This window comes from Trichosurus vulpecula, chromosome 2 (genome assembly GCF_011100635.1).
Source record: "Trichosurus vulpecula isolate mTriVul1 chromosome 2, mTriVul1.pri, whole genome shotgun sequence".
Taxonomy (NCBI): Eukaryota; Metazoa; Chordata; class Mammalia; order Diprotodontia; family Phalangeridae; genus Trichosurus; species Trichosurus vulpecula.
The window spans coordinates 452,618,560-452,632,862 of NC_050574.1; positions in this window are offsets into that span (position 1 = coordinate 452,618,560).

Below are 14,303 nucleotides of genomic sequence, written 5' to 3' on the forward strand. Positions count from 1 at the left end.
TATTTTTTGTTGGTTTGTTTCTGGAGACCAGGTCTTCTATCTCATCCAGAATGGGCATGCAGAGACCAATCATAGGCCCAATCCCACTACTGATTGGCAGTGGAACTTTAACCTGCTCCATTTCTTGCCGGGACTAATTCATCCCTTGGTAGGAAGCCTGGTAACCCTGTGGTTCCTGGGGTTCAACAAATTGGTGCCAGGCTTAGTGCACGAACCCAATCACTTTAGCCTGCTGTGGTTCAAAACTCTTGTGCTCAAGCTTCCAGTAGCTAGAACTACAGGCATACACAATGACAACCAGCACAATTAGAATGTTCTAAAGTAGTTCTCTGTCCATGGTAGCTTTGGAATGCCATAGAACTCCTCTTTCCATAAACCTTCTCTTCACTACTTACTTCTAACATCTTTTCAAGGTCTTATGCCTTGATGCCATGTCTGCTTCCAAGTACAAGTCTCAGAGGATTCTAACAGTGGTTCATTTGCCTTGGTCAACATCGACACTGAAACAAGTCGAAATCATCTGGGTAGGATGGTATAATGTCATCTTACATCGGACTACATTCTTCCTCTCTGTATCTTCTATCCATTGTTATAAATACTATCTTCTAGACCCAAGCTAAACAAATCTAATCTCTACTGCACATAATAGATCTTCAAATAATTGAATAAAATTACCATATACGTCTTTATGCCTTCTGTCCTCCAGATTAAATAGATCCTTCAACCAAATATTGTATGGTTACCATGAGGTGAGAGGGGATTATGAAAACCTTAAATCTTGACAGAGATGGGTGCCTTTATATGTGGAAGAGAATCTTGTTTTGTTTGCTGTTTTTGTTTCGTTTTGAGACAAGATATCTTGGAGATAATGGCATAGACTGGGAACTAAGGTCTACCTTTTAAATGACTTGCCCAAGGCTGTGCAGCCAGTTTGAGGAAGTTCAGAAGATCAGAACCCAGGTCTCTGATTCCTCATTTTCTGCTCTTTGCATTATGTAACAACTGTGCTGTCACAACAATTGATGAGAGTCATGAGGATGATCACTAAAAAAATAAATTACTAATAGAGAATGTTTTTCCAAGAAAAAAGAGGTGGCCTAGAAACAAGACAACAGTTGGCTTTTTATAGGCAAAATCTGTGCTGTGGTTTAGTGCCTCAGAAAATTGATGAGAACTTTTAGTTGTGACAGAAGGGTTGAAACTGGATTCTTTTCGTTCTCAGTAGCTTCCAACTGGGGGTGTGTTTGAGGGAGCAGAGGTTGGGCTAGGTGTTGAACTGGGAATGGGGGTGGTGGTGGTGGGAATGCCTCTCCCATCTAGTCTAGCAGTAGATTAACTTTCTCATATCATTTGAACACAGAAGTATATTTATACACAAATGTTCATATGTTTCTTTCATTTTTAAGCTAATAGCAACACAAGTGGGCAGCTAGGTGGTGCAGTGGATAGAGTGCTGGGCCTAGGATCAGGAGGACCTGAGTTCAAATCCAGCCTCAGATAGTTACTATCTGTGTGATCCTGGAGCAGTTACAGAACTCTACTTGCCTCAGTTTTCTCATTAAGGAAATAGCAAACCACTCCAATATCTCTGCCAAGAAAACCCCAAATGGGGTCATGAACAATCAGACATGACTAAAATGATTGAACACCACCAACAACAAGCAACACAAGTAAAATGCAGCAAAATTACTTTATAGAATGATATACTTTCCTCCACTATACCCCCAAAAGGGGTCAGTGGCATGGTTATAGAATTTCAAAGCACCCTCTGGTGTTTGCTAAATTGTTATGCTTCTGAATTTGGGGTTGGGTAAATTGATGCTCACCTGTCTTCTTCCAGAGAGCAATCACCCTCCTGTAGATGAAATCTGTCTTTAAATGCCCCTAAGCTACTCTCAGGCTAAATGATGCCCTTCATTATTGACATTCAGATCTCATTGCCCTCGGTGGGAGGTATGTGTTTGCTTCTAAAGGAGAAAAGTTCTCTGGAAAGGTCAGAGAATTTAGTGTGGAATCATTATTCGGATGAAGTGGGTATCCATGAAGAAGAAAAATCAAAAGAGAATTTCAGGAAAAGCTAGACACATGTAAGATGAACTGCATTTTGAATGGAAAGCTTAGCCTGTTCATTATTTTAACAAAGAGTTTGGGACTGAAAAGAAAAGAGGGCAGATTGTATGCTTCCTTACTATGTACTGTATATATTATACTATGGCTTCTTAATGGATGAACCAGTTTGTGAATAACATGAACCCTACATTTTGCTTCAAAACTCTTCCCGACCATTATCATCACCAATCTTTTAGGCTCCCAAGAGGGCATTTTTGGATGAAATACTGTCATGTGTGATTGTTACTTATAAGGGTTCTGAGGAAATATTTTTTTCATAAGTGATAATGTTAAGTGGTCAGAAAATTGTTTTGAAATGAGAGAATAATTCACCAGATATGGTGAATTTGAACCAGTTGAATCTTATTTTTATTTCAATTTAAATGACCATTTCTGACATGTGGAAAATTATATAGAATCTGTAGTATGAGCTAAGACTCATCAATGAATAATACATGGCAGCCTATAAATTAAAAAGAGAATTATCATATATTACAAAGAGAATAGAAATTTTTAGAGCAGAGATAGCAAGGACATTAATACTGAGCCTAGAGTGATAAAAACATGCCACCTCATGAATAAAGTAATGGAAAAAATGGAATTGAGAAAGACATACTTAAGACTGGTAATATGTTTAAGCTATTCAGATGCTTTCCTTTTCTCCCATTTATCTAATTACTTTAAAATTTATTTAAAATTTGCATGATGTGGGAACTTCTTAATATATTTTTGCCATGGACTACTTGAAGGGACAAGTGGTTATTTGCTTTGTGTCCTATGGACTAAGAATTTTTTTTCTGCAGAAGAGGAAATGGCTCTGGGCTGTCCTATCTGGAAGTGTTTCCTTGGTACCTGGCTTTAAGAGACTTTGTTCGGCCTGGTATGTGAAAGGAACCGTGGCCCATCTTGGCAGTTTGTTTCTTGCAGGCACCCTATTTACAGATGACCCATATAGACAAAATAAGTTCTGCTCTTCTACCTCATAGTCCCAAATATGCATCCATTGCTTCCTCCCCTCCCCCAATTTTCTGTTCCCAGGAGAACTGAGATGAAAGAAAACCAGGAGGTTTTAGAAAATCTGTGAGGTGAGAAAAATAGTGAGGAAGTAAACTATGAAGAATAATAAAAGTAGGTTAGGGAAACTGATGTTAGACTCTGACTTGTGATGGCTTCTCTACCCTATATCGTATACTAAAAAATTGTCTTACATTGTTCTCATGAGAGAGACATTTGAGTTCATAGGAATCCTTTTATTAAAAATGAAAATGCAGTAAGGACGGTGATAAGGCTATGACCGGTTCATAAGTGGAAGACAGAGTGCTTTCTTCTCGGCTGCTAAGAGAAGTAATGCAGCTAACTAAATGACAGTTTGGCATAGCATGGAGCCATCTGGGGCCATGGGCCATTTTGAGGGATGATACAGTGTTGGGGGAATTACACTAGTATAGAGATTGAGATTGACATGGTGGAGAGTGCGTCAGAAAGGGAAGGGTCAGAACGTTAAAGACAATCTACCTCTGGATGGCTCTGTGCCCACCCAAGAAGGAAGAAATCTGAAAGATCGTTGAGTCTAATCCTTTCATTTTATTTTTTTTTTTGTTGTAATTTTTTTTTTAAATGCAATTTATTTATTTAACATATTTGGTTTTCAGCATTGATTTTCACAACAGTTTGAATTACAAATTTTCTCCCCATTTCTACCCTCCCCCCCCACTCCAAGATGGCTTATATTCTGGTTGCCCTGTTCCCCAGTCAGCCCTCCCCTCTATCACCCCCCTCCCCTCTCATCCCCTTTTCCCTTCCTTTCTTGTAGGGCAAGATAAATTTCTACGCCCCATTGCCTGTGTATCTTATTTTTTAGTTGCATACAAAAACTTTTTTTGTTTTTGAACAACTGATTTTAAAACTTTGAGTTCCAAATTCCCTTCCCTCTTCCCTTCCCACCCACCCTCCCTAAGAAGTTGAGCAATTCAACCTAGGCCACACATGTATTATTATGTATAACCCTTCCACAATACTCATGTTGTGAAAGGCTAACTACATTTTGCTCCTTCCCAACCCATCCCGCTTTATTGAATTTTCTCCCTTGACCCTGTCCCCTTTCCAAAGTGTTTGTTTTGATTACCTACACCCCCATCTGCCCTTCACTCCATCATCCCCCCGCCTTTTATTTTTTTTTTATCTTCCTCCCTCTTCTTTCCTGTGGGGTAAGATACCCAACTGAGTATGTATGGTATTCCCCCTCAGGCCAAATCTGATGAGAGCAAGGTTCACTCATTCCCCCCTCACCTGCCCTCTCCCCTCCTCCCATAGAACTGCTTCCTCTTGCCACCTTTATGCGAGATAATCCACCCCATTCTATCTCTCCCTATCTCTCTCTCTCAGTATGTTACTCTCTCATCCCTTAATTTCATTTATTTCTTTTAGCTATCTTCCCTTCATCCTCAACTCACCCTGTGTCTGCTCTCTCTCTTTTACATATATATGTAAATATATATATATACATATATACACACACATACACACATATATATATACACATACATATACATACATACATATACACATAGATATATACATACATACACATTCACTTATATATATACATAAACAAATATATATATATATATATATATATATATATATATATATATGCATATTCCCTTCAACTACCCTAATACTGAGGTCTCATGAATCATACACATCATCTTTCCATGTAGGAATGTAAACAAAACAGTTCAACTTTAGTAAGTCCCTTGCAATTTCCGTTTCTTGATTACCTTTTCATGCTTCTCTTGATTCTTGTGTTTGAAAGTCAAATTTTCTATTCAGTTCTGGTCTTTTCACTGAGAAAGCTTGAAAGTCCTCTATTATATTGAAACTCCATATTTTTACTTGGAACATGATACTCAGTTTTGCTGGGTAGGTGATTCTAGGTTTTAATCCTAGCTCCATTGACCTCCGGAATATCGCATTCCAAGCCCTTCGATCTCTTAATGTAGAAGCTGCCAGATCTTGGGTTATTCTGATTGGGTTTCCACAATACTCAAATTGTTTCTTTCTGGCTGCTTGCAGTATTTTCTCCTTGATCTGGGAGCTCTGGAATTTGGCAACAATATTCCTAGGCGATTTCTTTTTGGGATCTATTTGAGGAGGCGATCGATGGATTCTTTCAATTTCTATTTTGCCCTGTGGCTCTAGAATATCAGGGCAGTTCTCCTTGATAATTTCCTGAAAGATGGTATCTAGGCTCTTTTTTTGATCATGGCTTTCAGGTAGTCCAATAATTTTTAAATTATCTCTCCTGGATCTATTTTCCAGGTCAGTGGTTTTTCCAAGGAGATATTTCACATTGTCTTCCATTTTTTCATTCCTCTGGTTCTGTTTTATAATATCCTGATTTCTCATAAAGTCACTAGCTTCCACTTGCTCCAATCTAATTTTTGAAGTAGTATTTTCTTCAGTGGTCTTTTGGACTTCCTTTTCCATTTGGCTAATTCTGCCTTTCAAGGCATTCTTCTCCTCATTGGCTTTTTGGAGCTCTTTTGCCATTTGAGTTAGTCTATTTTTTAAGGTGTTGTTTTCTTCAGTGTATTTTTCAGTATTTTTTTGGGTCTCCTTTAGCAAGTCATTGACTTGTTTTTCATGGTTTTCTCGCATCCTTCTCATTTCTCTTCCCAATTTTTCCTCTACTTCTCTAACTTGCTTTTCCAAATCCTTTTTGAGTTCTTCTATGGCCTGGGGCCAGTTCATGTTTTTCTTGGAGGCTTTTGTTGTAGGCTCTATGACTTTGTTGTCTTCTTTAGGCTGTATGTTTTGGTCTTCTTTGTCACCAAAGAAAGAATCCAAAGTCTGAGACTGAATCTGGGCGCGTTTTCGCTGCCTGGCCATATTCCCAACCAACTAACTTGACCCTTGAGTTTTTCAGTGGGGTATGACTGCTTGTAGACTAACGAGTTCTATGTTCTATGTTTGGCGGGGAGGTGCCAGCTCTGTCAGAGCCGTACTCCTCCTTCCCCAAGGACCCCCAGTCCAGACTGGGCTTAGATCTTCAGCAGGCTGTTGCACTCCTGCTCTGATCCGCCACTTAATTCCTCCCACCAGGTGGGCCTGGAGCCGGAAGTAACAACAGCTGTAGCTGCCCCACCTCCGCTGCCCCCGGGGCTGGAAGCCGAACCGCGAACTCCTTCCACTCCCGCAGCTTTTCCCACTAACCTTCTCTGCAGTCTTTGGTGTTTGTGGGTCGAGGGCTCTGGTAACTGCCGCAGCTCACATATTCAGGGCGCTAGGGCCCCCTCCGCCCGGCTTCTGGTCTGGATCGTCCACACCGCTCAGGCTGGGCTCTGCTCCACTCCGTTCCCAGCTCCCAGCTCCGTGTGGAATAGACCTCACCCAGAGACCATCCAGACTGTCCTGGGCTGGAGCCCTGCTTCCCTCTGCTGTTCTGTGGGTTCTGCCATTCTAGAATTGGTTCAGAGCCATTTTTATAGGTTTTTGGAGGGACTCGGGTACGGAGCTCACTCTAGTCCGTGCTTACCAGCCACCATCTTGGCTCCGCCCCCTAATCCTTTCATTTTAAAGACTGGGAATGGAGGGCCACAGAGGTAGATTGACTTGTCCAAGGTCACATGGCAGGTTAATGTCGCATCAGCGGTGGAACTCGGATATCTTGCCTTCTAGTTGAGCACTTTCTCCATGCTCTCTCCTTTCTGTGCTTGGTGAAACACGGGTCTGACTGAGGATACAAATCTGTATGTCCTTTTGCCCTGAGGGACCTCTTACGCAGGAATGGGGGGAAGGCAGAGACAGTCCTGTATCACACTAGTGCTATTCCAGTCTTCCTTCGCTCTTAATTGGGTACAACTTTTCCTATCCCTACCAAGCTTTTGACTCCATTCAACATTGACTCCATCCTACATTTTGGGAAGATGCAGGTCATTTTATTTTCTCTGATTTTTTAAGCTGTGATAATACCTATCCCCAGGAAAGTAAGTAATTATGGTAGACTTTAAAGTTTGAAAAATGCATTACTTATGTCATCTGGTTTGAGCCTCACAGCAACCCTGCAACACAAGTACTTCAATGATTATTTTCCCTCATCATATGGACAAAGAAAATGAGGCTTCCAGGGTAGTTTGCCAAAGGTCACATAGACCATAAGTACCAGAGGCAGGATTTGAACCAAGGTTTTCCTGACCCCATGTCAAATAGACATATTATATAGAGTTTTTTTGTTCCAAGAAACTTACACAGATGGGCAAGAAAAATACTCCTTTGAGCTAGCTGTCATGATGCTAGTGTAGGTCTTCCTTATCATTTCTCTCAACTACAGACTAAGAAGTATCCCCCCCTTTACTCTTTCCTCCTCAAAACCATCCTTACCCCATCAGGCCTTGTTTCTTTATTTCTAGATTTGGTCATTTTTCTGCTCTGCTCAAAAGCTTTGAATGATTCTGTACTACTTACAAGTAAAGTTGCAATTCTTTTGCCTGGTGTTTAGGTAGGGGTCTTCACAATCTGGTGCCACTTGACCTTACTCATACTCCCCCCGTCCATAGTCTATATTCCAGCAAAACTCATGGTCTTTTATACTCGTTCTGTGAATTCCTGTCTTTGTGCCTTTTATCCTGACATTTTCTAAGTCTAGAATCCCAAATGCTTTGATTGAATTGAGTCTTACCTTTCTCCCTCTTGACTCTTGTTGTTCAGTTGCGCTTGACTCTTTGTGAACCCATTTGGGGTTTTCTTGGCAAAGATACTGGAGGGCCATTTCCTTCTATAGCTCATTTTACAGACAAGGAAACTGAGGCAAACAGGGTCAAATGACTTGTCTAGGGTCACACAGCTGATAAGTGTCTGAGACTGGATTTGAACCAAAATTCTAGTCTTGGTGCCCTGTCCACTGCACCACCTAGCTGCCCGTTCTTGACTCCTACCCATCCTTTAAAGCTAAATTCAAATCCCACTTCTTGTATGGAACCTTCTCTTGTCCTCACCTCTCCTTCTTTGTCACTAATGACCTTTGCCTCCTTACCCTCAAGTGGCACTCTTTTTTTAGTAGAGTGATTTGTATATATACCATAGCTGCCTATCCTTTGAAGGTATCATCTATACTCTGGATAAGCTTTGTATCTTCCTCAGTGCTAATAACAATGTTCTGTACACAGTAGGCATTTAATCGATGTTTGCTGACTTAGATCACAGAACTGAATTGAATTGATCCGACCAGATGTCTTGTTGGCACATCTGTTATAAAGAGCTGTTTTATGAGAGTTACACGTGAGAGTTAGTTTTCATCCACACCCTTGTCACAGCCTTAGGAAAGCAAAAAGACGACAGTTTGTCCGAATGCTAAGAGAAGGTAGAAGTTAAGTTTCATTAGCATATTAATGACACCCTACACACATGGCCTACCATTTCTAATTATTCATATAGTGCTTATCACTGTAGCATTTCACCAGACAGGAACGACATGCCCCTGGAAGGCTGTGGTCTATGGGAAAAGGCCCAGTTTTATTAAGAACAATGGGGGTAACAGAGATGGGGGGGGGGGAGCATGGAGAAGAGAAAGAAAATTCCTGGGGGCAGGGGGTGGGGTGGGAAATGTGTGGGAAGCAGAGAGCATGTGTTTCTGTAGAAATGTGGTTATCACCAACATAACACCCCCTCCAATTCATTTCATTAAAAAATATCAAGTAATTATGGAATGCCAGCAATCTGTCTATCAAGTCATCTGCCCTTTGGTATGGGGAGGCTAGTGCTAGGTTCAGGAAAAGAGGAATGGCTCAAGCACCAGCTGATCATTGCATTAGACAATCATTAGTGACATAAACGATGTGAAATGAGCTCTACTTGTAGCTACTAACACTATTTGTAATAATCATAGTAGCAGACACTGAATCCTCAAGAACAACAACAAAGCACTTTTACATGTGCTGTATGCCTCTCTCTGACTCTGCCTTCATTGTGCCTTGCCAAGGTATCTCATCTAGACCAGGGCTTCTAAAACTTCTTCTGCTCTCAACACTTTTTCGTGTTCCTGTAGCATTTGTTGGCATCGTGTGGCGTGATGGCAGGCACAGTGCAAAGTGCGCATGCTGTGTGTTCAGAACCAAGGCAGCGGTGAAGCTGCTTGACGCAACATGGGCATGCATGGCCAGAAACACCTCGGGTTCATTATGTGTTTGATTCTGAATTGATTTTTGGTTGTTGCACATTCAGAATACTTTTGCTGTTGGCAAATTTTTTACGACCCCGTATGGGGTTGTGACCCACAATTTAAGAGGGAGTGATCTAGACCACCTTCTTCATTTTCCATATGAGGGAATAAAAGCCCAGAGAGGAGAAATGACTGTCCTGGGGTGATGCAGGGAGGAAAACTGGGATTTAAACTGAAGTTCTTTGAACCCAAATCTAGTGCTTTTTCCAGTATATCATGCTGCTTCCGAGTGAGATTGGACTTGCTATGAATTCATAGTTCCAATTCCAATTCCCCACTGGAATACAGGACTTCTTATTCAGAAAGACATCCCTCTCTCCTTAAACACCTCTGTGGTTTACCCTCTTCATAAAAGCATTAGCATGGTCTGCTATAGGACTGACTCCCCTCTATTAAAAAAGAGAAAAGTTTTCCCTAACAGGCAATAAAACTATCCCTGGGACTTGATTGGCCCCTTCCTCTTTTGATGTGACTTCCTGGTCATCAGGGGGCATAGATGTGATGTGTTGTTGGAGCCCCTGAAACTTGGTGGATATCTGAAGACCATGGAAGTGAGTCACCATATCCTGCCTGTATGGAGGTAAGAGAGACCACATTCAGAGAACTAAGTGCCACTACATCCTTGCTGCATATGGAGTTGCCAAGTAAATATTTTGTTCATTGTTCAGTGACTTGTGAGAGCCTCGTTTCACCCCAACATTTAAGAGTAAATGTGTGGTTGCCAGTGGACACAGCAGGTCAACTCTTCTTACTAATGTAACACTTCTGAGGCACTATCCCAACCCACATTCCACCTTGTGATTTGGAGAGGTCACTTTGGTGAGGACCTCGAATGCCCGGCTAAGGAGCTCATATACATCCTACAAGGACACAGGAAACCACTGAAGATGGTTGCTGTTATTTCTACTGAAGATTTTTAACTGGGGCAGGGGGAAGAGAAGTATGACGTTGTTGTGGTTTCATGGTGTGTTGTGGTGGCACTGTCTCAAAGAATTCAGAGTCAGACCATCTCTAATTCAAGTATGGGCATTTATTGAGGATAGATGCCCCTTGGAAGTGGGTGGGGTTTGAAAAGGAACCAGCAACTTAGTAAGACAATACAGGCAAATTTATAGTGTAATGATGCGGATTATACCACAGAAATTATGAATATTAAAAAGGCAGGAGGGGTTTGTCAAGGGATTGGGTAAATAGGGGAGGGGTCCCTTTTATGTTTCGTGGTCAAACATCCTGGTCATACTGCCCTCCAACTGGCTAGCTATTGTAGTCCTGTCTGGTCAAGATGGGTAGTTAAGTATTGTGCTTCTGTCTTAGGCTAAATGGATGATGTGAGTGTGGTTGAGTACAGCCTGTTCAAATATACGAATTGGGTCTGGGGGCAGTGGCTAGCTAGGGGCAGTGGCCGTATTGAGTTTGGGGACCTGTGGTGTGGTTAAAGATATATTGAATGGTTAAATCAAGACACGCCTGTTGTTCAGTGGGACCCATAAGGAAGTTAGAATGTTGGGGCTAGGGGTAGCTTTATTAGGATTCCATCAAAATGGTCTGATTGGTCCCTTGAGAATGTTGTATTGGTAGTTATGTGAAAGATAGACTGAATAAGGGAAACAGTGAAGGCAGGAAGACCGTCTAGGTGCAAAACTTTAAAGCCTAAACCAGGGTTAGTGTTACTGTGATTAGAGAAGACAGGGGAGATGCAAGATTTGTTACAGGTAGAATCAGTGAAATTCTAACTGAAGTGGGAGGTTGGGAGAGAGAGCTGAGAGTTACTGATGCCTGTTGTATTGAGCTTGAGTAACTTGGATGATGATGGTGCTATCAGTGGAAATAGAGAAGTTCAGAGGAGGAACAATTTTGGGGAAGGTGATGAGTTCAGTTTTAGACATTAAGTTTGAGGTGTCTGCAGCGCACCCAGAAATATCTAATGTTGCACTCACCGTGTTCTCCCCTCAACCTCCTTCCTGTCAACGTCTCTGTTTCTGTTGTTGGCAGCACCATAGTATTTCAGCTTCAACAGTAACCAGTTAAAAATGTGGGACTGGAATTCAAGCGAGATGTCAGGGCTGGATGTCTAGATTTATGAGGCAGATTCACAATAGCACAAGGTGTAGTACAAGCTAGGGGTTACAGCTGAGATTGCTAAGTGAGAGAATAGAGAGAAAAAAGGGTCTCAGATATAACTTTGTATCACTTCCATAGTTAGGTGGCAGGAGGATAATGATAAACTAGTGGTCACTGGGACAGGGCAGTTAGAAAAAAGAGGAGGAGAATCAAGGGAGGACATTTTCACAGAATACAAAGGAGCAGAAAACAAACCCAGAAAAACGATGGTGGTTGACAGTGTCAGATGCCACTCAAAGTTCTGGCCAAATAAGGATAAAAAAGAATCCACTGAGTTATTAATAAGGAAGTCATTGGTGACCTTATAGAGGACTTGCAGTAGATTATTCATGACAGATGATGAAATGCAAGGGCTTTAAGAGTAAATATGTGGTTAACAGTGGACAGAGCATGTCAACTATTCTTACTAATGTAGCACTTCTTCTGAGGTACTGCCCCAGCCCATACTCCGACTTGTGATTTGGAGGTGCCTAGAAGCTGAGTTGACTACTCTTACTTGAGATTATAGGAATAACCCTGAGGGGCTGGGTTTCTAGTATTGCTCATAAACCTGCCCCAGTGTATTTCCCATTCCAAGCAGCGATTAGACATAAATTAGCTTTTTAGCAAAGGGCCCCCCCCCCTTTGGGGTTTTCTTAGCAAAGACCTGAAGTGGCTGCCATTTCCTTCTCAAATTCATTTTACAGGTGAGGAAACTGAGGCAAACAAGGTTAAGTGACTTGCCCAAGATCACACAGCTAGGAAGGGTCTGAGGCCAGATTTGAACTCAGGAAGATGTCTTATGCACTATGGCACCACCCAGCTGCTCTGGCCTATTCAATACTTAGTCCACTCTTGGGGAGGTGTAGAAGTTTCTGAGCTGCTTTAAAAAATATTAATCTGTTTCTGAGATTGCTCATATTTCAGGGAACACACCTGCAGTATTCTATAAGTCTGAACCTCACCACAAAACTCCACTGTTCTCAGACAGGGTTTCACCTAGCCTTTTTTTTCTCATCTGGGGGATGCAGAGGAAGGCTGCTATAGGTCTTTTTCCATTTCTAGCTGACATGTAGAAATTGATTTTAATTTCTGCCAGCAAAACATAGGCGAGGCATTTCGTTTTATCTTTTTCAACTTCTTATCTTTCTTGTGCCTTACCCTAAACACTCTTTATGACAGCTACCATTGTGCTCAATAAAAAAACAGTTGAATTGGATTGGAGAGATGAGTTTTTGTATTTATAGCATGACATCCCCATGGTGGTCTTCTTCAATTTGGAGTTTAATTTCACTTTTATAACTTAGTCCTTGTTAAACCTTCATAACCTCTTGCCCGAACCATTTTAATACTTCTAAACCATTCCCCCTGGCATACTTAGAAATCCTCTTGAAAACAGAACACCTATTAAAGGAAGGTAAATAAAAGGGTGTTTAATTCATGTGATTCTACTTCATATTTCTGTTGACTAGTGATTCTTAAAGTGTGGTCCACAGGCCCCTGGGGTTCCCAAGATCCTTTTATGGCTTACAAGGTCAAAACTATTTTCCTAATAAGCAAATGTTATTTTCCTAGCTTTCCCAACTTCCTATCTACGTGGGGCCAGATTTCCTTCAACTGAAGCAACATATCACAACATATTGAATGCAGAAGCAGATATGATAATCCACAGTCTTCTCTTAAGCCAGACATTAAAAAGACCTGTAAAAATAGATACATCAATGTCATTCTCCCCACCAATTACTTTTGGTCTTGGAAAATAGTTATTTTTCATTAAAACACTGTTACCATGTGATATGTTTTTTAAATGAAAAAATAAATGTTTAAAAATTTTAGCAGTTTTATTTTCAAATATGGCAAATACCAATGATTACAACCAACGTAAACAAAAGCTTTCTGGGATGCGGTATAATTTTTACGAGTCTAAGGGAGTATAGGGACCAAAAAATTTGAGAAGGACTAAGAAATTGCTTAAATAAAATCATGCAGTCATGAAGCCTAGAAATACAATCCCTAACCAGTTGCCAAAATGTGTCAGCTCTACCTTCACGATGTCTCTTATATCTGTTTCCTTCTCTCTCCTTGCTCCACTCTCATCTTACTTTAGGCTTTCATCACAGTTAGTCTGGATTATTGGAATAGCTTCCTTTTTGGTCTCTCTGGCTCTAGTTTCTTCTTTCTTCAATATATTCACTGTAGAGCTGCCAAGTAAATAACACAGGTCTGACAATGTTAGTTCCTTGATAAGAAACTCTCTTTAAAATAAAGTATAAACTCTTCTCTTTGGCATGAAAATCCTTCATGATCTGACTCTAGCCTACCTCTCCAGGTTTATGGTAAGTTACTCTTTTTACTGACTTTGCTTAGAGCCAAGCTGGTTTACTTGCTATTCCCCATACACAGTCTCCCATATTCCATCTCCATGCATTGGCAAAGGCCACCCCCCATTCCTGGCAACTACTCTCACCTCTGAATCTCTGACTCCCAGAATCTGCAGCTTCCTTCATGGCTTAGCTGAAGCGCTGGTGCATACACACCAGGAGTATACTGGTCGTCAACATGCAAGTACTCTCCTCCTGGAAATAATTTTTTATATATTTTGCATTTACTTTTCTATGTTTATGTTGTTTTCTCCCAAAAGAATTTAAGCTCTTTGAAGGCTAGGGATGGCTCTCTCTCTCTCTCTCTCTCTCTCTCTCTCTCCCTCCCTCCCTCCCTTTCTCCCCCCCGTCCCCTCCCCTTCTCTTCTCCCCTCCCCTCTCCTGCCCTCTGCTCTCTCTACTTTCCCCACCCTCTCCCTCCCTTCCCCTCCCCTCCCTTCTCCCTCCTTTCCCCTCCCTTCTCCTCCCTTCCCCTCTCTCTCCCCCTCTCCCTC